Source organism: Lissotriton vulgaris, chromosome 11 (genome assembly GCF_964263255.1).
Source record: "Lissotriton vulgaris chromosome 11, aLisVul1.2, whole genome shotgun sequence".
In the NCBI taxonomy this organism is placed as follows: Eukaryota; Metazoa; Chordata; class Amphibia; order Caudata; family Salamandridae; genus Lissotriton; species Lissotriton vulgaris.
Window position 1 is genome coordinate 99,222,060 of NC_141699.1, and position 22,941 is coordinate 99,245,000.

General features: G+C 45.5%; 1 pseudogene; it reads right to left on the reverse strand.

Moving 5' to 3' along the window:
- LOC147679038 (uncharacterized) overlaps positions 1-6,462 on the reverse strand; it is a 35,713-nt pseudogene extending 29,251 nt beyond the window's left edge.
- Between the last annotated feature and the right edge of the window lie 16,479 nt (positions 6,463-22,941).

Sequence of the window (22,941 nt, forward strand, 5' to 3'; positions counted from 1 at the left end):
TCACAGAGGCTAATGCTGTATCGCAGGAACCACCGCAAGCGGCGCCCCCCCCCCGACACAGACAAGAATCAGCCAGCGCGTAGACCTCGGATACGACCCAACGCCCACGCGGGCGCCCATCAGCGGCCATTGCCCAGCAGCGTGCCCCAAGCACAGAGTTGCTGACATCGCCCCCGCAAGCACACTCCACCCCCCCCCCACCCACTTTCACATATATGTTTGCATGTTTGCAGTATCGGACCCCTGCTCACAGACGGTGGCCTCTCTGACCCCCCGTGTTGAAGTGGGTAGGAGCCGCTGGCGGCACTACAGACGGAGACTGCAGGCGTAGACGCCGATAGCCACACCGACGGCGAGGCTCCTCCACCTGATTGCCACATGCTCCACTAACAAGGCCGGCGACTGATGACACACCATGGCCCACAGGGGCTGTCCCACTCTAAGTTCAGGCACACTTGCGCACACACACCTCTGACCTCCAGTTGCACTGTAACAGCATCGGCAAACAACACACCGATCAGAGGTGGCTCCTACTAACACCGTGCAAGTGGGACGGACTTTGAGTGGGGAAGTCGCGATAGGAACATTGGGACATACCGATACGAACTGTTTTGTTTAGTTTGCCGATTTCATGGCTCAGTTCTAGGAAAAAAAAGAAAAACAAGGCGTCATTTATGGACTTTTCCTTTCTAGACTTACGAAAATGTGACTATCTTATCCATGTCCTAGCACACCGGGGACACAAGGGACGCAATGACATGCCCTTTTATGATGGCCCACACCCTCACGATTCACCGTTCATTTGCAGCCGGCCCGCAGGGTTGTAGGCTTTGCTATATGTACTGTACCTTTGAACATTAATAAACGTCTTAAAAAAAAAAAAAAAAAATAGTTCCATTTACCTGCTCTACCACCCCTGATGCCTCAGGTCTCTAAGCACAATGCAGCTTCTGGCGAATATCCAGAGCTTCACAGATCATCTGCCTCAATTCATTTTGAAAATGTGATCCGCGATCTGATTCAATTGATACTGGGAATCCAAAACGCTGTATTATTTCTCGTAAAAGCAATTTGGCAACAGTTATTCCATCATTCCTCCTTGTGGGGAATCCTTCCACCCATCGGGAGAACAAACAGATTATCACAAGAACATATCTAAGCCTGTTGCATGGGGGCAATTCCACAAAATCCATTTGAACCCTTGTAAATGGACCAGCCTCCCTTCCTATGGTTCCCAAACTCACAACGGTTCTTCTGTTTGGATTAAATTGTTGGCATATTAGACATCTTTGGCACAAACTTTCAGAAATTATCCTGAACTTGGGATTATACCAAATTTGTCTGAAAAGACGAATCATGGCATCTCTTCCAATATGAGCCTGACCATGGTTCATTCGAGCCATATCTGAAATCATGCTATCGGGCATTACTGGTCTTTCATCTTTGTAAACCCAAATGTCATCTTCTCTCTCTGTCTACATCCTTCCTTTAGCCAAATAACCTTTTCTTCTGGTTCTGCCTCCTCCTGCATCTGTTTCACTTCCTGCCATGTCTCAACTACAGTGGTTAGCATCAAAGGACTCGGAACATGTTCTTTCAGTTTATCTCGATCGATTGAAATTTGATTTTTCGCACAATACTTTGCAATGGCATCCGCATAATTATTTCCTCTAGAAATATAATCCTCATTCTTTTTGTGTGCTGAACACTTCACTACAGCTATTCTTGCAGGAAGCTGAATCACATCAATCAGTGTCTTCACGAATTCAGCATTCCGAATGGGTGTTCCCGCACAAGTTAAATAACCTCTTTGAGACCAAAGTTGTCCATAATCATGAACAACTCCATAACCATATTGACTATCAGTCACTATGGTTACTTTCACCTCTTTTCCCAGTTCACATGCTCCTATCAAAGCAATCAACTCTCCTACTTGAGCAGAATGAATTCCTTTCAAACAAGATGCTTCCAACACTTCTGCTTCTGTACAAATGGCATAAGCAGCATTCAAAATGCCACTCTCTGTTCTCAAACATGATCCATCCACAAACATTACATAATCTGATTCAGGTAATGGTTCATCCCTAATGTCTGGCCTGGGTTTTGTGCAATACTCAAGAACATCCAGACATTTATGATCAAGCTCACCTTTCACTTCTGCTTCAATAGTGTCAGGTAATAGTGTAGAAGGATTAACATTCACACATCTGGCAATTGTCACATTTTCAGCTCCCAAAATTACTTTTTCATAACGGGTCATTCTGCTATTGGTCATGTATTGTGTTTTTGCTCTTGTGAGGAGAATGTCCACTAAATGAGGTACATATACCCTCACAGGAAATCCCATCACAATTCCTTCACTTTGCTCTAAACTGACACTGGTTGCTGCTACTGCTTTCAGGCATCCTGGCAAAGCTTTTGCAACAGGGTCCAAAACAGTTGAGAAATACGCAATTGGTTTTCTCATTTTTCCATGTCTCTGAATTAATACTGACAATGCACATCCTTCTCGCTCACTGCAGTACAATTCAAACTCTTTTTCATAATCAGGCATTCCCAATGCTGGTGCTTCACATAATTTCGTTTTCAGCTGTTCAAATGCTTCCATTTCAGTTTTAGTCAAAACGATTGGGTCTCTGATATCTGCTTTTGTCAATCTCTGTAATGGGTTTGCAATCAATGAAAATCCACTAATCCACTGTCTACAGTAACCTACCATTCCCAGGAACATTCTTGCTTGTCTTTGAGTTTTAGGTGGCTGCATTCCTTGTATCATTCTTATTCTTTCTATTGTGACATGTCTGATTCCTTTTGCAATCTTATGGCCTAAATATTGTACTTCTTTCTGACAAAACTGCAATTTTGATGGAGACAGTTTATGTCCCTCTTCTGCCAAATGATTCAACAATGCTACTGTGTCAGTTACACATGCATCTTTTGTTTTTGATGCGATCAAAAGGTCATCTATGTATTGTACTAATACAGACTCTCCAGGCATGTTCAGGCTTTCTAATGATTTCTTTAGCAACTGGTTAAAAATCGATGGACTCTCAGTGTACCCTTGTGGAATTCTACACCATGCTAGAATACGATTCTGGAATCGGAACGCAAAAATTGGCTGACTTTCTGAATGTAATGGGACAGTAAAGAACGCATTGCATAGGTCAATCACTGTGTACCATTCTGCATTGTGAGGAATTTGATACAAAACTAGCAGCCCGCACCAGCGTTGCCTGGGGCAGAAGGGGGCTGGGGACAGCATTTCTGGATTGCGGCAGCGTTGCCCGGGGCAGAAGGGGGCTGGGGGCAACATTTCTTGCTTGGGTGCATTCCCGCCCCGGCCCCCGCCCACCCCGACATTGCCCAGACCGCCTCCCGCCTCGCCTTTGCCTCTGCCTTACCCCGCCCACCCTGACATTGTCCAGACCGCCTCCCGCCTCCCACCTCCCGCCTCCCGCCTCGCCTTTGCCTTACCTGAGCCGCCACTCTTCCCCGCGCTCCGGACTTCACCGTCATTCATCACATCTCGTCACCGCTCCTCCCCGTCCGTCTTCATCACGCACTTTGCGGACATCGCTAGGTCGCGGCCAGTGCTACGTCGCGGCCGGCGCTACTATTAGGGGACTACTTTGTTTTTAAAGTTTAATTTTTTAATTTACGTTTTTTTTTATTTTATGCAGCCTATGTCCATCTACACACCCTGAGGATTACAACAATGTATTGGGTGTGTGGATTGGCGCTGTGGTTCCCGAGTTTACCTTGCCAAAAGGTTTCTGTTCTCTCTTTATAATGGTAGTATATATCACTGCTGGATTCGGAACAATCGGGCAACATGGGACAACAATTTTATTAACCTTTCTAAGGTCCTGAACAATTCTAAATGTTCCATTAGGTTTTTTCAATCCCATGATTGGTGAATTACAAGGGTTGCTTTCTATTTCTCTAAGAATTCCTTGCTCAATCATTTTGTCAATCACTGGAGTGATTCCCTCAATTATTTCTGCAGTCATCTTATACTGAGGTATATTTGTGTAACTTGCACCTTCTTTCACTGTAACTTTTACAGGATCAACACCTTTCATCAATCTTACATCTTTTCCAGTAAAATCCCATACTTCCTCTTTCACTACTTCTTTCAATTCAACAGGAATCTTTTCTCGATCAAAAACAGGAAATAACTTGCTCTGCTCTGCCTCAATCATGGGCATTGTCATTTTATACAAACTGTCTTTATCTGAGGTTTGCAATTCTATGCCATCTAGTGAGCAATATATGGCACAATTCATTTTGCACAAAATATCCCTGCCTAACAAATTAACAGGACTACTATCACACACCACAAATCGATGCATATCTTTGTAATTTCCAATTTCTATTTCAACTGGTTCTGTCAAAGGGGTTTGTATCTGTCTATTTGCTACACCTACAACTTCGATGCTCTCTCCCGAGAGAGGAAGATTTTGAATTTCCACTGATCTAACAGTAGAACGGGTAGCACCAGTGTCCACTAGGAAAGTTATTTCCACATCATTCACCTTTCCGTTTACAAATGGACCAGACTTATCTACCTCAAGAGTGGCTCCAAGCACACACTCTTCTCCCTCTCTCAGGCACCGTCATAAACGTTCATCCGACTCACTGCCACCTTCTTCTTGTAACCAATATTGAGGCCATGCATTCACTCTGCGGTCTTTTTACCTGTTCACCTCCGCTGAATCCTGTCTCTGCACTGTATCTCTGCTGGTTTACACTGTTTGGCAGTGGTGGTTGTGGCACCTGACTTTGCTGATTTGCTATCTGCTGTTGTTGCTGTTGTGGATTTACCTGAAACTGCACCTGCAAATTCAATGAATTATTTTCTACATTAACTCTTGGCGGACATTTACACTCTTTCTTCCAATGCCCTAACTTGCCGCAATTAAAACAAGGATGCTTCTTCTTTAATTCATCTATGTTTCCCACTATCCTTGGTTTTCCTTTAAAGTTTCCTTGATTCCCTGCATTTTTACTTTCCATTTGCACCACTTGCTGTTCCGCTACTTTTACTTGCCCACATAGCTTTCTCTTTCAGCTTTTTCTGTTTTGCATCAATCGCTTCACTGCAATATTTCCCTTTTCTCAAAACATCATCCACAGTACCTGACTGCCAACCTATCATGTTGTGCCGAACCATGTCTCCAATCTCTGGTCTTAACCCATAGACAAATTTTGTATATAAAATGACTCACATCTTTCTCATTTAGTTCTTCATAACCACTATACTGTTTAAAAACTAACAACAATCTTTCATAAAATAAATGTACAGATTCTTTTGGCTCTTGCGTGATCCTGTCTATTTTTACCCAATCAGTTTCTTTTGGAGGTATCTTATTTTTCAACCATACTATTACTTGTTCATATTTCCGCATTACATCTGGTGACGGAGCTCCTGTGACTTTGTCTCTGGCAAATTCTTCCCTTGGCCAATCTATAGCTATTTTACATTCTGTCCATAAATCTGCTGGCACTACTATGTCAAACAATCCATCCAGATCAGTCCATAAAACTTTTGACACTTTCACAAATCTGTCTACTTGTCAATACCATTCTACTGGTTTCTCTCTCAACCTCGGAAAATCATTAGTAAACAACATTATATCCTGTCTGCTCCAAGGAACATGTACATATCCTCCTCCAGGTATCTCTCGCATGGGGAACTCAGTTACCACTGCTTCTTTTTCTCTAACTGGAAAAGCTAAAGTGGATTTATCACTATTTTCTTCTTTCTTCTTTGCCCACTTAAATCTCCATTTACTTTCATCTCCCCATCTTCGCAACAGCACAATTAGCTCTTTTATTTGCAACAACCTTCCTGCAGTATTCATATTCTCAATGTCTCTTTCTGCAAAATCCACTCTGTATGTTTTCTGCAATGATTTGAATTTTGAAAATTCCACTCCTAATTCATTTGCTAATTCCTCCAATTGATCATACACTGTTTTAGCTTTCCATGTAATGCTTTTACACATAAACATAAGTTCATCATCCTGATACGTTTTTAGTCTATCTGTACCAATTGTTCCAATAATTAATTTTTCCATATCTACTTTTAGTTTTGCTACATCCAGTACTTTTGGTTCATTTTCTTTTAATTTCAGAGTTTTAATCCAGTCACTCAATTCCTTATCTGACGGTCCTACAGGAGTTTGTATTAAATCTATTTTATCTAGACTTTTTTTCTGGTGTTGCAGAGTCAGATTCTGCACCAATCGGGTATTTGTATAATGAACTTTGGTTAAAAGTCAATTCAGGTGGATTCACATTAACAGTCCGCTTTATTTCTGACAAATCAGGATAAATATTTTCTCTTACTTTCTGCAAACCTTGTTGTAACGGGATTGTCAAGCTTGGTTCTTTGATTCTCTGATTTTCAAATACTGGTATTACCCGCCCTATCGTTACAGGGACAGTTACTGCTTCCATGTTTTTAGTAAGGTTCTGAATTAGTTCATGCGCAGAACGTTCATAATCAGAAATATTTGGTTGCACATCACTTCGATTTTCACTACTTTGCACACTTCTGTGTGAATCATTCATTAGTACAGGAGTACCTGTAATTCTGGCTTCTACAACAGGTGTATTTGGAACATATCTAACCTCCACTCTGTCTGGCACATCTTTTAAACTTGAATATGGTCTTGGGGTTTCATTATTTCTTTCCTTTATTACCGGAGCATTCGGAGTCGTCCATAAAGAACTTGGCTGATATGGTGGAGGACTCCTATTCAATATTTCTTCTAATACAACATCTTCTGATTCACTATCACCATAACTTGGGTTTACTGTTTCTATATTCTTTTTCTTTTCTGTACATTTCCGACCCTCTTATTCATCCACTAACCTAACTGGATACATACCATTAAACATAGTACCTTCTCTCCATCTACGCATTCTGCTTTCATGTGTTTCACCCCATACATTTCGACCTCTACCTCTCGGTCTGATATGTCTACATAACCTTTCACTCTCTTGCTCATGCATCTCATCCTCCCATTCATCTAAAGCCTCAAATTGTGTCGGTCTAGGTGTCGGCTCGAGCTTCATCATCTTGTCTCTCAAATTTCTCAAAACTGCTGAATCAAGCGATCTTTCTTCTGGAAAAGCTAACACACCATCATCCTGAGTATACCTTGTCCAATTCTCTAACCAAATACATGTATGGTAACCATATTTTGATAACATGTAAGAAGCAGGCGTTTTCGGTGGAGGAAGTAATTTTCCCTCTCTAGTCACAATTTCTTTGCCTTTTGAAAATACATTCTTTAATTTCTTAAACCATGAAGGTTTCTTCTTCTCTTCTTCGTAATAATAAGACCTTTCTCTGATAATTCTCTGTCTTACAAAAGATCACGCACTTCCCTGCTTGCTGTTCTGTACACTAACCTATCACAGCGCTTTTTACACTAATGCACCAATTAGAACAAGACACGTCTTTTTAGTGCTTAACCAATCACCTTGCTGCTTTTTCGTGATGAACCTATCAGCTCCTACTCTGTCTTGGTCACGTGAACCAATCCCAGCGCAACACTTTTGACGTCACCAGCGCTCCGGCTTCTGCAGCGCCAACTGACCCCTCCTTTACAGGGTTTTTTCAAGAAGCCGTATATACAAAATATTTAACAAAATCAGTTAGTAACTTACAGAAAACAATACCATTTGCCTGTTTCGCTAATAAAGTGATAGAATTTTCCAGTCTCACAAGTATTCTGTAACCGGAGTAGACAACGCTTATCTCCTCAGAATTTTAGACTCGTCGATAAAGCAACACTACTGGACTTACCCTTCTATCAGGCAATAACAAACTCATTTCTCCAGGAAAGCACACACAGAGATCCTTTTTGACCTCCTTAGAGACAATCCCAGAGTTTCACTTGAACGCATATTGCAATTTCATTTACACGCGTCCATACAGAAATCCCTTCCAAAATCTACATGAACTATGTATCACCAGTGGGCAGCACTTACTTCTATCCCCCCACAGAATTCCTCTATCGTTAGTAAAGTAGACGCCACTCCTTTACCCTTCTATCAAGCTCAGGTTAAGTCTTACTATTATCTTCAGTGATAAGTTTTAGTCAGGACACACAATGATCCCTATACTTGAAAACTGAGATTTCTTAGACTGCCCTCACTATGCATTTATCCTTTCACACCTAATATCCCTAAACAGTGATATGCGACAATACCACCGCAGTATACAACGATACTACTTCTTTGAAACAGACCAATGCCATGTGCGACTTTACTTGTCACACTTCCTCTGCCTGCAGACAGAGGCACTAGCTTCACACAACACTTGGAAGCTTTTCTGAACTACATATAACGTAATACGAACTCAACAGATGTTAGTTCATAAATATGTACATTTTAAACTCTATATAGTGCTTTATACATAATCCTAGCTAATTTCCTTAGCAACCACTACTCTGCTGACAAGTATTAACTGCTGCAACGGGACTCCAAAAATAAATTCTGAATCAACATTTCCATTTCCCTGAATCCTCAGAACACACATTTATTCAACAGTGGGGCCAATTACACTGCACACTTACTCTGTTCATTTTAACTCGACTTCAGAGATTTGGCAAAAGAACCAGGAGTCCTACCATAACATTGGCGGGGTGTCTAGATTTAATTAACTATTTTATTATTTACACCTATAGTTTAAAAGGATTTATCATGGTTTCATTAAACCCCTTTTTAATCAGACACACCACCATTATGGCAATGGATCTGCTAGAACGAAAATCAGGCGTAGGAAAATACAAGACCAGCTTTTATTTCTCCATTTATCTAATTTTTATTCAAAGCAAATTTTAGTATGACTAACATTTAGGCATTTATTAATTCTTTATTCAGTAAAAATCTTTAACGTTATTTCAAAATGATCATTTATTTAAGAGCTCAGAAATAGACATTTATTTAAAAGTTCAGTTGGGAAGTTCAGCAAAGAACAGATAGTTCCAAATTCACTCTCTCCTAACATCCCTAACTAACACCCTCATCGTATCCTAACAGTCCTGCAAAGAAAACAAACAAGCATTGAAGAGATCTTACATCCAAGAATCGATCTTCAGTCCGGCAGCATCGTCAGTGGAAATCGAAAGGAACGACCCCTTCCAAGAAAAATCAGGGGTTTTTATACACTAATTTCCTAACTTAATCTATCTAAAAAGTAACTAACATCACCAATTCGAGTTCTGATTGGACAAATGTGGGGTAGATGAGCGCTTCCTCATAATTACAGCATGTTTTTCACAGTGAATCAACAGAAAAATAAAGGGGCTTTGTTTTGGACAGTCTGTGGCCTAGGTTACATCGTCCATGCTTGGCACCCATCCTAGGTTCTGGGGCAAGGCGTCCTTGAACCTCCCATCCAAGCACAGTCAGCTCACTCGCGCTGGTAGGCCTTGGATGCACATGCGCAAACCAATACTCGCTCTCAGTAAATCAGAGTGGCCATTTTCGTACCAGGCCTCAAAGGCCAGACTGTTGCCAGACTGCACAGTGATGCATGGAGAAATGTAGCTTCTGTGTGTGCAAAAACCAACCAAAATAGTGCTGAGGCATTTAGTACACGCAGGGACATGCTGCGGCTCTTTTCAAGGCACCGCAGCACTGAGACAAGGGGTCACGTGATTGTTATGAATAGCCCGAATTCTTACATTACTCCTAGCCTGACCCATCTTTGTCGCAGTCATAACCACATAAGGTAAATCCTAGCACAAGGTAAAAAACAGGATTGCTGAAGGCACCCTGTTTACCCTCAGCTGAGCGCTATAGAATTTGAGTATCTCCAGCACTCCCTGAATTCCAAACCCCGCCAAATGCGCAAATTGTGGTGGTGACTGGGACGAGGGCCATGTGGATTAGGAGTTACATCTCTTGCTGAGCTTCCCTGTACATAGGGTGACCAGGCATCCTGGATTTGCCAGGACAGTCCCGGTTTTCTACCAGCTGTCCTGCAGATTTTGTCAAATTTGTTTGAAAGGAATCCTCTTGAAAAGTACGTTCACTTTTTTATGGTGATCACAACCTGAGACCCTCCATTTATTTTTTGGACCAGAAACACAATGGAGTATACAACCTCTCTGTCCATTCCGGGTACCAGAAAATCACCTTTTTGGTCAAGAGTGCCTCCATCCTCATCTCCAGAGCATTTCTCTTTGCTGGATCCTTTGGTTAAGGTATATGCATAATCCCTGAAGGAACAGGATTTTATTAAATATCCATTCATTACAATGCTCATTACCAATTTGTCTCAAATGTATTTAGTACATTCTGCCAGGAAGAGATGGATAATTCCTCCAACCAGAAACCCTTGGTCATTTATCTCCCATCTTCTGGCATAGTCAGGAATACTGTTCTTTTGGCCTTTGATCTTGCTTCTGATTTTTTTCTGAAACTTCCACGAGAAAGCGTTGCATGAAATCTAGATGGATATTCTCTTGCCTGCTGCCTTCTTGAGGGTTGGCGAAAAGACTCTCTGTCTTGATTAACTAGAATCCTTGTTATATTGCTGTCTAAATGTTATGTTATGCTATGTATTGTTGACTTGTATAGCGCACTAATCACCCAAGAGGGCGTAGATAGTGTTGCTGTAATCCAGTCTGATGGTGATGAGTGCTTCTGTGACAGTTTGTCTGGTATTCTGAGGCAACCATTTGAAGATCTTTCGCAGCATGCATACAATGTGAAAGCCAAAGGAGCACACTGCATTGACTTGAGCCCTCATTCGGAGCTTGTCATCTAAAATCATCCCTAGGTTTCTTGTGGGGTTTGTGAGTGTGGGTGTTGGTCCTAGCTTCAACGGCCACGACGTAGAGTCCCATCTGGAGGTCTTTCTGCAGAAGACCAGTACTTCCATCTTGTCAGAGTTGAGCGTAAGGCAGTTGGTTTGCATGCAGTCTGCTACCATGGTCATGCATTTGGTGAAGCTGGTTCTGGTGGTGGTTGTCTTGTCCGTCAGGGAGGAGATAAGTTGTGTGTCATCGGCATAGGAGATGATGGTGATAAATTGCGATTGGATGATGTTGGCAAACAGTGTAATGTAAAAGGCTGGGGGCGAGGGCCAATCCCTGCCAGACTCTGCATATCAGTTTCTTGGTTTCTGATGTGAAGAATGGCAGCCAGAACCTTTGAATTCTTCCTGTGAGGCAGGGACAGATTCATTTGAGAGTAAATCCTTGTATTCCAATCTTGCGGAGTCTTCTGATGAGGGTGTTATGGCAAACCGTGTCAAAGGCCATGGAGAGGTTTATTAGGATGGGTGCCACTGTTTCTCCTCAGTCCAGGATGATTTGAATGTCACTGGTGGCCTTGATGATTGACGTTCCAGTGCTGTAGTTCTTTCTGAATCCTGATTTAGTGTTGTCTAGAAGATGTGGGTTGTGAGTTGCATGTTGATGGCTTTCTCAATCACTTTGGTTTGATAGGGGAACTGGAAGATGGCTCGGACTTTGCTGAGTTGATTCATGTCAGCTGTGTACTTCTTGAGGGGGTTTTAATTTCTGCAAGTTTACATTCATCCAAGAAAGTGGCAGGTGCGATGGAGGTGTTGATGATGTGGGTCAGGGTGGCCCTGATTAGTGATGTTCCCAGAATGTAGATGTGGTTGGGCTTGGGTGTGTTGGGGCTCCTGGGTGGATGATTTGCATGATTACCACTGTGTAATTTCAAGTTAGGGGTATCCACTCGGTCAAGTGGCTGTCTTGGTTGTGGGTGAGTAAATTAGCAATGAGTTCTCTGGGGTTGAGTTGATGTATGAAGTTGCTGTAGATGTTTGCAATTTTGCTGTGGAAGAAATTTGGATATATAGTCGCATAGTTGGAAGGTAGAGATGTTGTTTACAGTGGCTATGGGCGAGGTGAAATCTTTATCGATCGAGATGACCAGAGCCTGCATTGCCGATTTTAGATCTGGGGGGGAACGGAAAGGTTTCGGGTTTCTTAGGTAGTTCAAATGAAATCTGGCAGGTTTGGCCATCTTGTTGATATGGCCCCACATGTTCAGATTGCCGTCTAAGGTAATTCCTAGGAATTTAGCAGCGTCCACAATGGTAGGAGAGCAGTTAAGCGCTGTGATAGCCTTGATCCAAACTTGAATGTATGTATTGGCGTTAGGTGGTGAGATTAAGAGGAACTCCGTTTTTTTGCCATTGAGTTTAAGCTGGTTTATGTAAGCCAGTGAACCGTCAGCTTCAGGGCCTCATTCAGGGAGCGGATGTCCTCCGGAGAAGAGATTTTGATGTAGAGCTGTGTGTCGTCGGCATACATGTGGTAGGAGACATTGGCAGTACTCAGCACCTCTGAGAGCGGTTCGAGGTAAAGATTGAAGAGGGTAGGGGACAAGGTTGATCCTTGAGGGACTCCAACTGTGATCAGAGAGGAAGCGGATAGGTTGCCCTTGATCAGTACTCTCTGTGAGCGGTTCTGGAGGAAGCTCATTACCAATTTGTCTGAAATGTATTTAGTACATTCTTCCAGGAAGATATGGATAATTCCTCCAACCAGAAACCCTTGGTCATTTATCTCCCATCTTCTGGCATAGTCAGGAATACTGTTCTTTTGGCCTTTGATCTTGCTTCTGCTTTTTTTCTGAAACTTCCACGAGAAAGCGTTGCATGAAATCTAGATGGATATTCTCTTGCCTGCTGCCTTCTTGAGGGTTGGCGAAAAGACTCTCTGTCTTGATTAACTAGAATCCTTGTTATATTGCTGTCTAAATGTTATGTTATGCCATGTATTGTTGACTTGTATAGCGCACTAATCACCCAAGAGGGTATCCAGGTGCATGAACAGGTGTGTAGTTGTGTGTTCCCCAAAGTGTTTATACAAAGAGCCATGTCTTCCGCTTCTTTTGAAACTCAAGAAGTGAGAAGAGGGCTCGGATGTGTTCATGGAGGTCTTTCCATGTCTTGTATGCGATGTAGGAGAATGAGCAACCTCCACGTTTTTCTTTTACGATGCGAGGAATGTGTGAGATCGAGGCACAGGGTTAGGTGACTGAGGGTTGGTGAGTGTACGCGGCTGTTTAGGTATTCTGGTCCTTTGTTGTGTGGGCCTTTGTATGTGAACATAAGAAGTTCGAATTGGCTGCACTTGAGAATGGGGAGCCAGGATGCTTTCTTAGGTGCGGTGTGATGTAGGAGCAGCGTGGTAGGTAGAGTCTGAGTCTTGATGCGGTGTTCTGTATGATCTGGAGTCTGTGTAGGAGTTGTTTGGAGATTCCGGCGTAGATAGTGTTGCTGTAATCCAGTCTGATGGTGATGAGTGCTTCTGTGACAGTTTGTCTGGTATTCTGAGGCAACCATTTGAAGATCCTTCGCAGCATGCATACAATGTGAAAGCCAAAGGTGCACACTGCATTGACTTGAGCCCTCATTCGGAGCTTGTCATCTAAAATCATCCCTAGATTTCTTGTGGGGTTTGTGAGTGTGGGTGTTGGTCCTAGCTTCAACAGCCACGACGTAGAGTCCCATCTGGAGGTCTTTCTGCAGAAGACCAGTACTTCCATCTTGTCAGAGTTGAGCGTAAGGCAGTTGGTTTGCATGCAGTCTGCTACCATGGTCATGCATTTGGTGAAGCTGGTTCTGGTGGTGGTTGTCTTGTCCGTCAGGGAGGAGATAAGTTGTGTGTCATCGGCATAGGAGATGATGGTGATGAATTGCGATTGGATGATGTTGGCAAACAGTATAATGTAAAAGGCTGGGGGCGAGGGCCAATCCCTGCCAGAGTCTGCATATCAGTTTCTTGGTTTCTGATGTGAAGAGTGGCAGCCAGAACCTTTGAATTATTCCTTTGAGGCAGGGACAGATTCATTTGAGAGTAAATCCTTGTATTCCAATCTTGCGAAGTCTTCTGATGAGGGAGTTATGGCAGACCGTGTCAAAGGCCATGGAGAGGTTTATTAGGATGGGTGCCACTGTTTCTCCTCAGTCCAGGATGATTTGAATGTCACTGGTGGCCTTGATGATTGACGTTCCAGTGCTGTAGTTCTTTCTGAATCCTGATTTAGTGTTGTCTAGAAGATGTGGGTTGTGAGTTGCATGTTGATGGCTTTCTCAATCACTTTGGTTTGATAGGGGAACAGGAAGATGGCTCGGACTTTGCTGAGTTGATTCATGTCAGCTGTGTACTTCTTGAGGGGGTTTTAATTTCTGCAAGTTTACATTCATCCAAGAAAGTGGCAGGTGCGATGGAGGTGTTGATGATGTGGGTCAGGGTGGCCCTGCTTAGTGATGTTCCCAGAATGTAGATGTGGTTGGGCTTGGGTGTGTTGGGTCTCCTGGGTGGATGATTTGCATGATTACCACTGTGTAATTTCAAGTTAGGGGTGTCCACTCGGTCAAGTGGCTGTCTTGGTTGTGGGTGAGTAAATTAGCAATGAGTTCTCTGGGGTTGAGTTGATGTATGAAGTTGCTGTAGATGTTTGCAATTTTGCTGTGGAAGAAATTTGGATATATAGTCGCATAGTTGGAAGGTAGAGATGTTGTTTACAGTGGCTATGGGCGAGGTGAAATCTTTATCGATCGAGATGACCAGAGCCTGCATTGCCGATTTTAGATCTGGGGGGAACGGAAAGGTTTCGGGTTTCTTAGGTAGTTCAAATGAAATCTGGCAGGTTTGGCCATCGTGTTGATATGGCCCCGCATGTTCAGATTGCCGTATAAGGTAATTCCTAGGAATTTAGCAGAGTCCACAATGGTAGGAGAGCAGTTAAGCTCTGTGATAGCCTTGATCCAAACTTGAATGTCTGTATTGGCGTTAGGTGGTGAGATTAAGAGGAACTCCGTTTTTTTGCCATTGAGTTTAAGCTGGTTTATGTGAGCCAGTGAACCGTCAGCTTCAGGGCCTCATTCAGGGAGCGGATGTCCTCCAGAGAAGAGATTTTGATGTAGAGCTGTGTGTCGTCGGCATACATGTGGTAGGAGACATTGGCAGTACTCAGCACCTCTGAGAGCGGTTCGAGGTAAAGATTGAAGAGGGTAGGGGACAAGGTTGATCCTTGAGGGACTCCAACTGTGATCAGAGAGGAAGCAGATAGGTTGCCCTTGATCAGTACTCTCTGTGAGCGTTTCTGGAGGAAGAACCTAAACCACGCCAGAACTGTGCCATCCAGGCCCATCCTAAGTTTGAGGCGATTCAGGAGAATTTCATGGTTAACCGTGTCAAAGGCTGAGGATAGGTCAAAGAGGATCAAGAGGCAGGTTTTACCTTGGTCAAGGGCTTGAAGGGCATCATCCACAATGTGGAGGAGAGTGGTTTCCGTGCTGTGTCCAGGTCTGAAACCAGATTGCCAGTCGTCTAGAAGGTGGAAGTTGGTGATGTGTTGGCTCAGCTGTTGTTGTACACATTAGGAGAGGGATGTTTGAGATAGGTCTGTAGTTGTTAGGAGAAGTTGGATCTAGTGTAGGTTTTTTTTTAAATGGGGACAACCTGGTCGGCTTTGAGAGAGTCAGGAATCGATCCTGTAGGAGGGAGGAGTTGATTATTGTCGTCCAAGAGGGGATGATAGCCTGAGAGGCAGCGGCAAGGCAGTTTGACGGGAGAGGGTCGTTGAAGTGGTTGTTGGGGCTTAAAGAAGAAAGGATTTTTGAGACCGATTGTTCATCATAACCTTTGAAGTTGGACCATAATGCTTGGTTTTTGAGGGAGGTATGGGAGGGCAGCGCGGAGTGTGGAGGAAGAAACGGAGGGGTTTGGGAATAGATAGCAGACATGAGTTCCATTCCTAGGTCAGAGATTTTATCACAAAAGAAGGAGGAGAATTGCTCGCATGGGATTGGAGATATAGGGGTTTCTTTGGAAGATTTAGCTAGTATGTTGGATTGGTGTTTGACCAACTCGAGTAATTTGCAAGGTCTATTCTTAGCGTTATCCAGTTCTGTTCTGAAGAATTCTTTTTTAGAGTTGATGATACTTTTGTTAGAGGCGTTTATGGGTTGCCAGAGAAGCTTAAGATGGTCTGCGGAAGGGTGCTTTTTCCAGTTCCGTTCTGATTGCCGGAGGGACCTCCTCTCATTGTTAAGGGATCCTTTGAACCAAGGGTTCCTGTCTTTGATCTGTGTTCATTTCAGCTTTAGCGGAGCAAGGTCGTCAATTATATTGGATATCGTTGTGGAATTGTGTTCAGTGAGGTTGTCGACCGTGGTGATATGAGGGGAGGGGGGAGGTCGGATGCACAGCGGGCAGCCTGTTTCTCGTGGTCAAGGTACTTGGTGTCTCTGATCCATTTTTTGGGGAACACCGGTTGCGGTGTCCACGTCTTGTGAGTGCCAGGCAGACGGAAGGTGATAGCGTGACGGTCAGACCAGTCGCAAGGATCTATGGAGGTAAGTTTGACCATAGATTCCTTAGAGATGATCCAGTCTAGAATGGCACCTTTCGAGTGAGTAGGGAGGGAGCAGGCTTGGGTAAGGACTTGGTCAGCCAAGAAATCTCTGATGGCGTTGACCTGTGGGTCCTTGGGGTCGTCCCAGTGCAAGTTGAAGTCGCCAAGAAAAATGTCATTGGAGTTATGGGAGGCCTTGGCTGTGATGATTTCCATGAGGTAGTCTGTGAAAGTGTCATTCTTGACTGGGAGGTGGTAAAAGATGTGCAGAAGGCACTGAAGGGTGATGTTGTTGCAGACGGAGAGGGCAAGATATTCGCAGGAAACCGTAGGTTCGGCTAGAAGTTCAGTGATAAGGAGGTTGGAGCGGTAGATGCAAGCAATGCCACCCCCTTTTTTTTATGATTGCCTGTCCAGCCTTACGATGTGATAGTTGGGCGGGACTAGAAGGGATAGGCAGGGCGAAGAGGATTCATTAAGCCAGGATTCCGTCAGGATTGCTAAATCTGTTTTTAGGTTGGGGATGAGATTGGCGACATCAGCAGCATGCTTTACCGCAGAGCGGCAGTTGATAAGGAGACCGGATAGAGGGGGGGGGGGGGCGGTATGCGTGTCGTGACTAGGGGCGGAGGTGGGGACTAGAGCTAGGTTACTGTTGACTATCCCTCTGTTGCGGAGAGTAGCTGATCTATAGGGATTGATTGCAACCGTGCGTATAGGTTGTTCTGTCTTAGGGTCAGAGGAGCATGAGGATTTATAGCTAACGAGGAGGTCTGCAATTTCGTCCTCCGCGAGTTCCAGAGGGCTGGTCATAGCAGGGGTACGTTTGTAGGTTAGGAGGAGGGCCTGTACTTCTTCTTCTGCAAGGTAGCAGGGCTGCCTGTGAGGGCGCAGGTGCTTCAGGGATAGCGGGAATGGTTGGAGAGGGAGCTCGGAGTAGGAAGTGGGGGGGAAGAGTTCTGTGAGAGCCTGATATTCGAGAGCTGGAGCTCCGTGAGGTGCAGGAGGTTTTTGAGGTCTGTGAAGGACTTGTGGATGCTCAAGGTTAATTCAGTAGCTTTGCGGTGGAGAGTATCCAAATCTCTAAGAGAGGGGTTCTCTTGTGGGCAGGGGCTAACGGTGTGGGGACGGACCTGGTGGAGAGTTCAGTAGGCTTAGTAGAGTGGCTAAGACGACCAGAGTCATGCGTTTCAGTATCCCCACGGTAGGGAGTATTTGAGGTAGCGGGTTTAGGGAGGCTACTGATGGCTTGTGTTGGTGGCCTAGTAGACAGGCTTGGACGTCTAGAGGGTTGGGCTAAGGAGGGGGGTGTCAGGATCCATAGGAGAGGGATGGGAATGTAGGTTGGGAGGTTGGTAGGGAGGATTTGAGGTAGCGGGTTTAGGGAGGCTACTGATGGCCTGAGTTGGTGGCCTGGTAGACGGGCTAGGACGTCTAGAGGGTTGGGCTAAGGGGGGTGTCAGGATCCGTAGGAGAGGGATGGGAATGTAGGTTGGAGGTCGGGTGAGGGCTCGTCACAGTTGGTAGGCGCTGAATGCATAGTTGGGGGTTCTGATGCCCTGTGCTGGGAGCCCTGTGGTCGGTGGCTGGTGGGAGTGCAGGTTCCCTTGGCGGTTTTGATGGGGAAGGTGCAGGGGGAGCGAGGATGTAGGGGGGTCATCATGTACATGTTTTTTAAGGAGAGGGAAGAGGTCCGTAAATTTCTTGAGGTCTTTTGGTGGAGCTTGGATCAGGATGATGCCGCTTTTATATAAGATAATGGTGAGGTCAGCACACAGGTTTGCGGATGGTACGATCGTGAGCCTTCTGCCGTGAGGAATGTTCCTAGCATTATGAACGTTGAGGAGGTTCGAGAGTGCGCTGTGCCAGACAGACGTTCTCCTGGAGTAGAAGATAAGGTCATTGATTATTGAGCCCTTGTCCACGCAGGATCGATGGTCAGAGACAAGTGTCTCAGGGTGCCTTTTCAGGATGGGGTATTTGAAGGATTTAGTGGCGGTTTTAGAGAGGTTGGTAGGATTGATAACGGTGTAGGCATTGTCGCCAGTGGGGGGTCAGACCAGGGCAAGCCATGTTGGGGAGAGTGTGAGTACTCTCGTCCAGGAGGTCAGTTGAGAGTGGTGAAGTAAGTGGTGGGTCGTGGTCCCCAAAAGGTATGTCCTACGAGCAATGCTTGTCTACTGCACCATAATGACAGGGGGGAGTTGTCACCTCTGAAGGGTGCAGAATGTAGTGAAGGACCAGAGAGACATGTCCGTGAGGTTAGGGTAATCAGATATCCGCGGGGGTGATTAGACCCGGAAAAAAACATTTGAAGATGGCAGCTACAAAAGATCCGAAGGTCCTCTTTATTAGACCCAGGTACATTTAGAGCAGTCCTCTTTCGCTTTCCCTGAGGGTGGATATGAAAGGACAACGAGAGTGATCAGTCCTATTTCTATTTTCATGTGTGCTTAGGAGCAGTCTGCTTTCACTTTCTATATGGAGGGTCAAGCAGCAACATTAACAGGCTCCAGAATCATTAGAACAACATTGTAGCATTATACATTAAAATGGCTAGCCCGCACTTATACACCGAGGAGCCACGCTAGCAACCAAGATGGCAGCAGATAGGCTCCCGGCTTCGCCGACCTCCGTCTTCAGCCAGATAATCCTGTCATATATTCTGATCGTACACCTGACCTCCGAGTAGATGAATCGTTGCTGAGTGTGATGGAGCAATCCCGGTAATTTTATCGCCCTGATTGACGGAGTTGTGTCGTGTTTTGGATCTCGGCCTAACCCAGCGTGTGAGCCGGGGCCTCGAGTACTGGCCCAGCCGGGTTACAGTTGAACAACATCGGCCGTGGAACTCAGACAGGGTCCAGTGTCTCGCAGGAGGTTATCCTGGCCCGCTTCTGATGGCGGTCGTTTGGCCTGATTGAAATCGAAGGAGTGGTGTCAATTTTCATCTGTGGCTCTGTGGGGGGGGAGTCCCTGTCCCGGCACCCCGGTTTGCCGCCCCCGGGGTTTGCTGGGTTGGGGCCCTTGCTTACGGTAGCGGGACACACACTGAGGCTGTTTGTCCGATGTTGCACCCTCCGACGCCGTCCTCTCCGCTCTTGCTTATTCCCACTGAGATACCGGGCTCTCCGGGGAACACGCCTATGATTGAAATCGACAGAGCGGAGATGGGTTGGCCGATATGTGAACCGTCATTGAAGACCGCATTGGCCGCCATCGGGGCACTTCATTCACATCTGGAAGCCATTGTTCACAAAATGATCGCTGGTATCATCGAAACTGGGTGCCCGAGTCCGGGCCCTGATTTACCGCAGGAACAACAACAACCTGAATTTCCCATGAGGTGCTTGCGGACTTGGTTCTTTGACAGTATCGCAGCAATCACCATAGTTGCCGATTGAGACTGATCTACTTGGTTTTTAACTCCTGGGGACTTCCATTAGTGACTATCGTAAGGCAAGTACACCTTTTCCCTCCCTAGCGGTTTTCCTACATTTACGGAGGACACAACATCTGGGCTTAATGTTGGTGAGGGAGATCATATGTGTGGCTGAGGTTTGCAAAGACTCATCGTTCTTGACCTGTCCCAGACTGATATTTATTGAACTCCTTACGAACTTTGACTCTCCTGGGATTGTGATGGTGTTGTCAGACAGAGTTCACATGAGGGATTGGAAGGGCCAAGGATGAGATTGTTTGCCTGGGTCTGATTTCGGGGCTTTAGAGGACACGGTATCTGTCACCATAATGTTTGCGGAAGGTTGGGCGGTGTTTAACGTCTCCCCTGTTTAGCTCTGTCTATAACTTCTGGCTACTTTTTGGTTTCCACAGGGGTTGTTCGTTGCTGGCGGGGGGGGGGAAGGGAGAGTGGGAGCTTGTATGAAACTCTCCTCCTCCGTTTTCTTTTCTCCTTTTAGAACTTAGTTAGTTGGGGTGACAGGCACACTGCTAGTGGGGGTTAGGCGATAGCCATATGCAGGGGTGCAGGGTGGGGGGATGGGTCTATTGTTTTGTTTTGTTTTAGCATTAGTTCTTATGGTTTTCCCTTTTTTTCCACGCCCTCTTTCAGTCTCTTCAATAATATTGGGAATTATCCTGTACTTGTCTATATTCTAATATCTGGTGAATGTGCTTCTTATTATCCTGATTCTATGGGTGGGTGGATTCTGAGAATTTATGCCTGAGCTAGGGGGTAGATTGAAATGTCATAAATCCTGTTTTGTAATTATTAACGCAGGCGTCTTAGCTACTCCCTTATCGCATCGTGTTTATCCTGATTTTGTACTGATTTGCCTATTATTATGCTTGAATGTATGACACCAGATATGTCTATTCCTTTTTCTTGTTTTTAATACAATAAAAAGATTTTTTTTTTTAAAATGGCTAATCCGGGCTGGCTCACAGGCCGCTATGTTGGGGCCAGGCAGCACGCTACTAATAGTAGAGGGTATTTTGTTAATAAACTGGACCAACTGATCTTCATCCGAAAGGAAAACCAGAGAGCTAGCTGCTGTCATCGATTAGATCCAGGACAAGAAGATTGGAAGTGGTCAGGATGGTAGCCAGCGCCCGCGGGTCGAGGACCACGGCGTTATGAAGCAGCCCCAGAGCTGGGTGTATTGAGGGGCAGCACACACATGGGGTCGGGTTTAGAGGCGCTAATAGGTGCGCGGCACCGAGTCTGAGCCCTGGATGGGTTTGGGCGCTCGCGAGCGTCGAGGGGCAAAGACAGCCCAGGCACTGGCGGGCATGTCCGGGTCAGGGGAGCCCCCTCTTGGTCGGCTCCGCAGCCACAGCATCACTCAGACCGGCTCAGCACCAGCCACCCCCTTTGCAGGCCGCGGCGGTATTGGCCAGCAGATGCCATATCGCATTTGGGGTCGGCGCGACAACCTGCAGCGATGGGACCAAGGCGCACTCATTTGAGTGGTCCCTTGATAGCAGCGCAGCTCTGGCTCACCCCGGTTCGAAGGCAGCGAGCGGGGCCGATGAGCAGCTTCAGGGAGCCTCGCAGTCTCCATGTCCGAATCGGAAGCAGCGCCATCCTCCGTCTGTCCCCGATATCGGTGAGTAGCCCAAAAGTAGGGGCTCGTTTTTTATAGGAACTCCGTAATGATGTTGGGTGTTGATGCAGGTCGCATGGCAGGGTTAACTAGGGATATTCACCAGTATTGGCGATCCCAAACCCTCGGAGCTCCGGCACTGAGCTCCTACCTGGACGCCTAAAGCGTAATCAGCTTATTTGCCTTATTTGTTTTATTTGCTAGTAATAGTGTCTGAGTTCAGCCTTGTAGATAGTTTTGTCGGTGGTGTTGTGGCTAGATCTCTATTTCCTTTCTAGTTATCTATAGTGTTGTTTGGTGTCTCTGAGGTGTTCTGTGTACCAGCTGGCCTGCTTGCTTGATCTACTATGCTTGTTGGGTTTGATGGGTGTGATGGACTCCATGCACGTCTTGATCCAGTTGTTGATTTCTTTGTCGAGCTTGTCTGTGGCACTTGTCTGTGGCACTAGGTTGATCTGTGCTAGGGCGATGAGACAGTCGGTTTCTATAATTTCGCCCCAGCTGCACCTTGGAATGCAAAACCTGGTAGGAGTGTTGTCTTGAGGTATGTTGATTTGGAATTGGATGATTTAGTGGCCGGTCCATGTGAGCGGAGTTGTATTTGATGTTGTTACTTGTGGTGAAGATGGTTTTGAGTGTGTGTCCTGCGGTGTGTGTTGGTTCTGAGCAGAGCTGATTGAGTCCGATGTTGCTCAAGCTTTCGAATGAGTGCTGTGGGCAGGAGTCACTTTGGTCTTTCAGGTGAAAGGAGAATGTAGGCTCTGGAATCGACAGTGAGTGGAGCAAGGAAGTCGGTGATGAGGTTGGTAAAGGTGTCTGGAGGTCCAAGCGGTTGATACATGAGGGTTCTGTTCAGGTTAAAGTTTTAAAAGATTTACACCTCTAAGTGCAGGTGTTCCATGAATGGAACTGCGTTCTCTGTGGATGTTGAGCATTTGATGAATTCCTTGTACTTGATAGCAAGTGCTCCTCATGGCTTGTGAAGGCGTTCCTATTGAGCTATCTTGTAGCCCGCTCTGATTGCCCGGGCAATATCGGGAGCCGATGAGGAGTTGTGCCAGGTCTTTATGATTAAGAGGATGTCGGGTGCATCGCTGCTCAGCAGGTCAAGTCAAGTCAAGTCAAGTCAAAAGATTTATATAGCGCGCTACATACCCGGAGGGTCTCAAGGCGCTTGAAGAAGGGTGGGGAGTTAATTGTCGAATATCCAAGTTTTAAGTTGCTTTCTGAATGCTAGATGGTTCTGAGTGAGACGAAGGTGAGTGGGGAGTGAGTTCCAGGTTTTAGCTGCGAGGTAGGAGAAGGATCTACCTCCCATGGTTGTTTTATTGATGCGAGGTACGGTAGCAAAGGCTTGGTTGGAGGATCGTAGCTGGCGGGAGGGGGTGTAGAAGGAAAGTCGTGTGTTGAGGCATTCGGGTCCAAGTTCGTAGAGTGCTTTGTGTGCATGGGTTAGGAGGCGGAAAGTAATCCTCTTATTGACGGGGAGCCAGTGGAGGTTTTT